Raw genomic sequence first — 9,356 nt, forward strand, 5'->3', positions numbered from 1 at the left:
ATCTTGCAAAAGTACTACTTATGCTTGCCTAATGAGGCTAGAGCAGCATTGAGGCACTTTTCTGCCTGTTAAAATGTACTGGATTCTCATCACTAAAAAAACACCTCCATCTTCACTTGGGTTTGAACCATCAGCCTTTCAATTAGCCAGCAAAGTTGTTAATCACAGGGTATGTCTACACTACGGCATTATTCCAATTTTACAGAAACTGCTTTTTGGAAACAGATTGTATAAAGTCAAGTGCACGCGGCCACACTAAGCACATTAATTAAGTGGTGTGCGTCCATGTACGAGGCTAGCGTCGATTTCCAGAGCGTTGCATTGTGGGTAGCTATCCCATAGCTATCCCATAGTTCCCGCAGTCTCCCCCGCCCATTGGAATTCCGGGTTGAGATCCCAATGCCTGATGGGGCAAAAACAGTGTCATGGGTGATTCTGGGTAAATGTCGTCACTCAATCCTCCCTCCGTGAAAGAAATGGCAGACAATCATTTCGCGCCCTTTTCCCTGGATTGACCGGGCAGACGCCATAGCATGGCAACCATGGAGCCCGTTCAGCCTTTTTTCACTGTCACCGTATGTCTACTGGATGGTGCTGACAGACGCGGTACTGCAGCGCTACACAGCAGCATCCCCTTGTCTTTTGCAAGTTAGCAAAGATAGTTACTAGCCATACCGTCCCATCTGCTGCTTTGCAAGTTGACAATGACAGTGACCAGTCATAATGTACTGTCTGCTGCTGTCATGGGTGCTCCTGGCCGGCCTCGGTGAAGTCGGCCGGGGACGCATGGACAAAAATGGGAATGACTCCCCCGGTCATTCCCTTCTTTACGTTTTGTCTAAAGGGAGAGTCAGTCCTGTCTAGACTATCAGGCAAGCCTACAAAAGAACCAGAGAGGCAAACAGCCGCTCCGGGTCACAGCCCCAGACATCCCGCAGAAATGATGGGCTGCATGCCATTCTAGGGGGTGCCCCTGCAACAACCACACCCATTGCTTCCCTCCTCCCCCACCCCTCCTGGGCTACCGTGGCAGTTATCCCCCCATTTGTGTGATGAAGTAATAAAGAATGCATGAATTTGAAACAACACTGACTTTATTGCCTCTGCAAGTAGAGCTCTAAGCGGGAGGGGCAGGCAGCCTCCAGCTGCCATGATATTCCAGGCAGGACTGAATCTCCATTAGACAAAGCTTAAAGATGGGAATGACCTGGGGAGTCATTCACATTTTTGCCCAGGTGCCCCTGGGCGACCTCACCAAGGCCAGCCAGGAGCACTCACGGGATGACGATGACTGATACCAGTCCTACTGTACCGTCTGCCATCTGGAAGGGAAGGGAAGGGGATGCTGCTGTGTAGCGCTGCAGCACCACAAGTGCCAGCAGCATCCAGTAGACATACGGTGACATTGAAAAAAGGCGAGCAATGATTTTTTTCCCTTTGCTTTCACGGGGGAGGGGGGGCAACGACATATACCCTGAACCACCCGTGACAATGTTTTTGACCCTTCAGGCTTTGGGAACTCAGCCAAGAATTCAAATGGTTTTTGGAGAGTGCGGGAACTGTGGGATAGCTACAGTCGTCAGTCGCCCCTCCCTCCGTGAGTGTCCATTTGATTCTTCGGCTTTCTGGTAAGCTTATCTCAGCTCCTTAAGTTTCAGCACTGTGTTGAGTCCCTGTTGTGGCCTCTGTCCATCATAGCCTGGGAGATTTTTTTCAAATGTTTTGGCATTTCGTCTTTTGGAACGGAGTTCTGATAGAACAGATTCATCTCCCCATACAAAGATCAGCTTCAGTATCTCCCCTACAGTCAATGCTGGAGCTCTTTTTTGATTCTGGGACTGCATGGTCACCTGTGTTGATCGGCGCTCCACGCTGGGCAAACAGGAAATGAAATTCAAAAGTTCATGGGGCTTTTTCTGTTTACCTGGCCAGTGCATCCGAGTTCAGATTGCTGTCCAGAGCGGTCACAATGGTGCACTGTGGGATAGCACCCGGAGGCCAATACCGTCGAATTGTGGCCACATTAACCCTAATCCGACATGGCAATGCCGATTTCAGCGCTACTCCCCTCGTTGGGGAGGAGTACAGATACCGGTATTAAGAGACCTTTATATCAATATAAAGGGCTTCGTTGTGTGGATGGGTGCAGGGTTAATGCGATTTAACGCTGCTAAATTCGATATAAACTCGTAGTGTTGACCAGGCCAGAGAGAGCAGCAGGTTTCCCATATTGTTTCCTGCTCTTGTTTTCTTGACTAGTTTCTCCTCTGCACCAACTTGCTGTGTTTCTTTGTGAGCCTGGCTAGCTCAGTGGGCAGAGCATCAAACTTTTAATCTGAGAGTCCAGGGTTCAAGTCCCTGGTCAGGTGATAAACTACTCCCCAAGATCTTATACTGTCTTGCTGGAGTCCTCTTTGATGTTACTTTTTCTCTTCAGGATTTTCCCTTTCCTCAGAAGGGCCTTTTTGTGTGTGGTTTGAAGGGGCAACTTCCTGACAGCCCCTCTGTCCTTGCAGCCTGGAGGAATAAAGGCCTCTGGGCATAGAGCATATTCCTCCCCTGCGCACACATACACACACACATACAAACAAACAGAATATCCCTAAGGAATTAGAATCACCTGCTGCCTTCCCCTGTCCTGCTGGATCCCCAAATGAAGATGCTCTTCAGCCTAAACCCATGTCCCCTCTTTTCCCAGTGCCCCTCAGACCCAACTCTCAGTCCCTCCTATGCTCACTGCTCCTCACTCCCAACCAGAGCCTGCTCCTCTTCACCCTTCTCCTCTGTCCCAACCCACAGGCTCCTTCTCCTCATGCTGCTCCTCAATCCCAATCCACGGCTCCCTCCTTCCCTCCAGCAGCAGGTGCTTCAGACCCCCTCAGGAAGATTTTCTTGCAAGGTTTTGCGTATGAGTCTGCATGTGGATTTTACAGTATGTTGGAAATAGGTTGGGTTGCTGGCCGAAATGATCACTTGTGGCTGGTGTTAGATTCCCAGTCTCCATGTTATAGGGGCAGGAGAAATAAAGGGTTGTTATCCTTGTTGTGTGAATCGAGGGCAGCACAACTGTGCTTGGCAGACCCAGATTGAGGGACTCACCCTCAATTCAATAGCACTTGCTAGGCAGGGGACAGGGGTTCCAAAGTCAAGTGGGCTGGGGTCTGGGTCCTAATGCTAAAATTTAGGTGTTAGACCAACTTTAGGACAGGGTGGCAGTGGAGGGATGAGTGAGTCCCTAGACAACACATTGAGTACGGTGCCTTCTTATTTTCCCCCTTTTCCACCCAGGATGGCAGGTGAACTCTACAGAGGCACCTCTGGGCTTGCACTGACTAAGGACAACAGCTCTGAGTGGGGTGCAGAGAGGGGATGGCTCATGTTAAAGGACTTTTGGTTGCTGGACTTACGAACCGTAGGGAGAAGGACACTGTCCAGCTTATCTGGGGGGTGGGTCTTTCCCTTGTGGTTTATGTGGTTTATGTTTATGTGTTGGGGCTGCTGACATGACTTCTACTAACCCTGGGCTTACATTGCATCTCGGCTCAGGCTCAATACCGGGCTCTGGGAGCCCGCAAGGTTGGGAGGGAGTTTAGCAAGCAAAAAAGGTAAAATGGCAGTGGAGTATTACCCTGGACTCGATGGCATTTCTCCATTGGTCTGTCTGCTTTGGGGCAGGGACAATAGCACGTCCTGCTGCATTCGTTATTTCAAAGGGCGGTTTAGGATTTTCATTCTCACACACGGTGCACAAAGCAGGACTCAACCCTCGGTGTAAACTAAATGAGCCGCCCACAGGTTCTGCCAGCCACAATGAGCCATTCCGTGTGAGAGCCCAGACCTGCCCCTGTCCCAGAGGAAGCGGGATCTGTGACAGGCTGGAACACTGACCTATCAGCTCTTAACTCCCAAACTTTCAGTAAGTCTGTTATCAGTGCCTGTGAGTATAATTTAAACAACTACACTGGGCTGGACCAAAAAGCTCTGTGTTTTGTCTTCCCACAGTAGCCAATACCAGGTTGCCCAAGAGTTAGTCAATAAGGCACCACTGGGAATTGAACCCATGATCTCCTGTTTACAAGACAGGTGCTTTAGCCAGCTAAGCCATGGTGCCTGCCTAGGGCAACAACACACAGTCTGCCCACACCTGACTCCCTGCCATCCCCACTGGGGCCTGACAAGCTTTGCTTGTGTTTGGATTCTGCAAAGCAGAGGAGCAGGTGAGGTTTTCCTTGCAAGCTCTCTCTGTGTGTGTGTGTGTGTGTGTGTGTGTGTGTGTGTGTGTGTGTGTGTGTGTGTGTGAGAGAGAGAGAGAGAGAATCTTTGGCCAGGTCTGCACTACAAGGTTACTTCAGCATCATTATATTGCTCAGATGTGTGAAAAACACACAACGCTCCCTCGGTCAGCAGTTTTTGGCTGGTGCACACACTGCAATACCACATCTGGCGACAAAATAAAACCACCTCGACGAGAGGCCTAGTGCTTTTTGCAGCAAACTTAAAGTGACAAATGTCAGTGTAAATGCTGCTGGTCATTATATCACCATAACTGGCCTCCACCAGTATCCCACCATGCCTGCCGTGAACTCACCTGCCCTGCATTCCTGCTACAGAGCCATGGGCCCCTCCCCTTTCATAGCTCCAGAAAGTTCTGACAGCTGAGCCACTATCTATACCGGGATTAGCTTGATAGAACTGCATTGCCAGCCTAAGTAATGTAATTACACCAACCTAATTTTGTAGTGTAGACCTGTCCAAAGAATCACACACACACCTTGGGAGCAAAACTTCATCTGCTCCTCTGCTTTATAGAATACAAACACGAACAACACTTCTCAGGGCCCAGTGGGGATTGGCAGAGAGTCAGGTGTGGGCCATCTTTATCCCAGGAGAGATGGACTCTAAGGGTACGTCTCCATTGCAATGTAAGCCCAGGTGTGGCACGCTGTGCTCAGAGCAGCACCTGGAAGCCCCATATTCACCACTCTCATATAATGATGATATGCTTTGTTCAAAGTCTGCCTTGTGACGTATCATTTCAAAAGTCTTGATCTGTTGAACATTAATATCGTGTTGGATTGTGTGTGCTCGCATTGGTTGGGAAGTTATGAAGTTTTGCTCTGTGTGTGTTACTGAGATATGTTATGAGGTTGAGAAATACCCCCCACCAGCCTTTCAGGTGTGACAAGGGAGGAGCCAGACTCGCTGCTGGCCCATTGAAGGGATCCACACTCCCAAGGACTAGCCCAGGAACCGTGTACAATGCAGACTTCTCCGAGATAGCACAGAGACAATGGACACTGCTTGAGTCACATGGTAACAAAGGAGCTTCCTATCAAGTTGGAAGAAACTATGAAAGAGGGGAAGAGACATCATGACTTGGCCTCTCTCCCCCACAACTCAGCAGGTGGAAACACACCTGGAGGACAAAGACTGAACTGATTCAGAAATCAGAAGAGAATAATAACAATAATACTTGCAAACCAAAGTCCCCAAACAGACTAGTATTAGTTTTTCAGCAGAAAATTTTCAGTTTGGGGAATTTTGTTTTCTCAGTCAGACCTTGCCAAGGGAAGCAGGGAGAAAATGTTGGAGTTGCCTCCTTCAGAACAGCTTGGCCTAGACACTAGCTCTGGTTCACTGCTCTGGCCTTGCTCGGGTTGAGGGTATTTTAATAATTTGGGCAGGTCCCAGGGTGTTTGAGGGAGAAGATGAGGATGTTCCCTTTTGAGATAAAAACTAAGAAATACAGCACTAGAGAATTTCTTTTTTAAAGAAATCTGGGATTTAGACATTTTATTTAAAGCAAGGGAGTTCTGAGTTTCTGAGAAGGTTTTTGTTTGCAAGAAGCAACATTGTTTGATCTGTCATTGAACCAAAGGGGGAGATGGTTGTCTACAAAGGAGGGGTGAAAACTAAATGCATCTGATGAGAACAGGATTTGAACCCATACGCATAGAGCACAATGGAGTAGCAGTCCATCATCTTAACCACTCAGCCACTTCATCTGAGCTGTTAGAAAATGGACAGGAGGAGAAATCTAAGGGCAGCAGAACTAGGGACAATAAGGAGTTTTTAAATACTAAGCGGAAGCAGGGGCTGAATTAGCTCCCCCCTCACATCTAGTGAGGAGCTGGGGGAAAGACTTCAGGAACAGACCGTGTTTGCACAGACACACCTAGGGTACGTCTACACTACGGGACTATTCCGAATTTGCATAAACCGGTTTTGTAAAACAGATTTTATAAAATCGAGTGCGCGTGGCCACACTAAGCACATTAATTCGGTGGTGTGTGTCTGCGGTCCGAGGCTAGCGTCTATTTCTGGAGTGTTGCACTGTGGGTAGCTATTCCCTAGCTATCCCATAGTTCCCGCAGCCTCCCCCACCCCTTGCAATTTCCGGGTTGAGATCCCAGTGCCTGATGGGGCAAAAATCATTGTCGCGGGTGGTTCTGGGTAAATGTCGTCAGTCACTCCTTCCTCCGGGAAAGCAACGGCAGACAAGCATTTCGCGGCTTTTTTCCCTGGATTGCCCTGGCAGATGCCATTGCATGGCAAACATGGAGCCTGTTTTGCCTTTTGTGACTGTCACCGTATGTATGCTAGATGCCGCTGACAGAGGCGATTCAGCAGCGCTACACAGCAGCATGCTTTTGCATGACAGAAGAGATGATTATCAACCATACTGTACCATCTACCAATCCATAAATTGGTAAAAAGATGATCATGGTTACCAGTCCTTTTGCACTGCGCCATCTGTTGCTGTCATAAGTGCCCCTGGCTGCTCTTAGCCAGGGGCGCAAAAGCCAAAATTGGGAATGACTCCCTGAGTCAATCCCTCCTTTATGGTATCAAAAAACAGAATCAGTCTTCCTTAGAATATGGGCAAGTGTACTAGAGAACCACTGTATCATAGAAGCAGAGAGCACAGCTGCTCTGTGTCAGATCCTGCAGGAATGATGAGCCCTTTATTAAAACGATCAGCTGAGCGGGTGCCCTCCTCGGTTCATACCAGAGGAGTGACACCCCGAGACAGAGCAGTGAGTACATATATATACCATTTTTGACGTCATATCAGACCATAGTGATACAGCATATTTTCAGGATTTTGCAGACGTGGGGTACTTAGGTCTATTTACTTGTACTCTAAACATTCCACGTTTGTCCCCTTGACCATGGTACTGTTCAATATTTATTATTGGTTATGCAAGCAGTTCATGGATCATGTAGCAATAGCATCAGTTCTTAGAACCACCAAGCACATTCCCAAAAACAGACAACTAAGCACAAATCATGTTATCTATCAATCCCCCCCTTTTTATGAAAGCATTTTAAGAGCTTTCATATCCCCAATCCTCAGCTTTTGTTGGTTGGAGTAACACCATGACTTGTTGATTTATAGTTTGGTTAATTAATCGTCGGATTATTGTCACCAAACAAGGGGCAAGGCAGGCTAAGGCTAATAAAGCTAGGATAATACATATAACAAAAAGGAAGCTTTGGCGTATCCATTCCTTTTGTGGCAACCATGAAGTAAGCCAATCTGTATCCCATCCTTTCCAGGTTTGTACTGGGACGTGAGTTAGCTTTCTCATTGCTTTTGTTAAGCGTTTAACTGCCTTTCCATTATCATCTATTTGTAAGCAACAATTTGATTCATTTAATTTTGCACATAATCCTCCTTCTTCTGCTAGCAGATAATCAAGAGCTATATGATGCTGATAAATTGCAGTTCTCATTTGAGTAGCCTGATCAGCTAAAAGATCAAGTGCTGTAGCTGTTTGGTTTGTTACTATTTCCAAAACAGCTTGCAATCTGATTATTCGATTCAGGTTATAAATTGGTTCCCTAGCTCCTGTTACGAGCTCATCGGGGTTCCACGTGGCTGGTCCATAATGTTCTATGATTCTTTCAGGTGGCCACTCCTGTGTACCCCATTTTTGGGAACTTCCGGCTGTTAAAGTGGAATCAATAGATCGTTGTTCCCTAATAAGATCATCATATACTTTGACTCCTAGGGTTTTTCCCTGTAGGAGAGGTAGTAGGAAGAATAGAGGCCTAATATATCCTACATAACATACCCCGGACCAATTGGGTGGTAGTCGACGGTAAGCGTATTGACCACAAATCCAATAGTGGCCTTTTAGGGCCCATGTTCCATTAGCAAAGGGTCCATCCCAGGGGTCGGGAGTAGTTGTATCAGGGGACAGGGACCAATTATTAGTTTTATACTTGGGCATGTCAAAATACAAATGATCGCCAGATCCTAATGGTCCTCCCCCCATAACTGATTCGCCTTTAGAATTACAATGCTCACATTTCCAGGCTCCTGCTCCCATTTTCCATACACAATTGCAACCCCCTCCTTTAGGCTGAGTAGTGCTTGACCAAAATTGCCTAAAGTGGGTTGTTCGGGTCCCATTATAGTGTTGCCACGCCCAGCGATAGATTCGTATCACGTGATCCTTGGCTGTGGTATTATCTCGCTGGCAACGTAAAAAGAGATAATCATCAAAAAATTTATCCTGTTGTATTGCGTTGCAATTGCTGCTACCGGCAAAATCATTACTATCATACAGTTGATAGGAGCAGGCTATCCAGCTGCCATTAGTCAGCTGTACATTGGTTTGATTCCATCGCCCCTGATATTTAGAGCAATTGTATGGTAAACAATTAGGATCCCAACAATCAAATCCGGGGGATAAGGTCCATTCACATTGACTTTCCCCTACATATACTCCTTTTGACTTTGTTCTATTAAGGCATAGTATACCCATCCCAGAGGAATAGAGTCGCCATGGGCTACTATCCTGGGCCCATACTTCTGTTCCGTTACGGACCATACTTAAATTACTGACCCACCATTTGGGCTGTACTGGTTGGGCTACCCATGGCCATTCATTTAAGTCTCCTGGTCCTCCACATACCCAACAATTACTGAGATTAAAGGACTTTGCTATTGTTTCTCCTAGTTCCAGGAAGGTATTTTCCCATCCATTACAATGAAGAAGGTATATACTTAAAATTAATAGTGTTATTCGCATTATGATTTCTTAAACAAACCCTTAAGTCCGTCCAGGGGCTCGTAAGTCCAGTCCGAAGCTTCTCCTGTGCTCCCTCGGGCTTCCGGTGCCGAGGTAGGCAGAGGGTTGATCCAGTTGCCTGAGGCTTCGCCTGTGCCTCCCTGGGCCTCCGGTGCCGGGGTGGACAGAGGGCTGTAGTCCTCTTCTGGTGGTTTGGCTCTTTCGTCAGGAATGAGAAACCGTTTTATTCTTGTGTGATGAGTCCACTTGTCGTTCCCAAGGAGCTTTACTGCGGCGTGGCTGATGAGGGAGACGGTGTGTGGACCTTCCCACCGT

The 9,356-nt window shown here is 47.4% G+C and overlaps 1 non-coding gene across 1 annotated transcript; it reads right to left on the minus strand.

The window, feature by feature from the left end:
* Window positions 1-4,037: 4,037 nt before the first annotated feature.
* On the minus strand, window positions 4,038-4,111 carry TRNAT-UGU. Its single transcript has one exon. It is a non-coding gene; the product is annotated as a tRNA-Thr (tRNA).
* Window positions 4,112-9,356: the final 5,245 nt, after the last annotated feature.

Source organism: Mauremys mutica, chromosome 23 (assembly GCF_020497125.1).
Source record: "Mauremys mutica isolate MM-2020 ecotype Southern chromosome 23, ASM2049712v1, whole genome shotgun sequence".
Classification (NCBI taxonomy): domain Eukaryota; kingdom Metazoa; phylum Chordata; order Testudines; family Geoemydidae; genus Mauremys; species Mauremys mutica.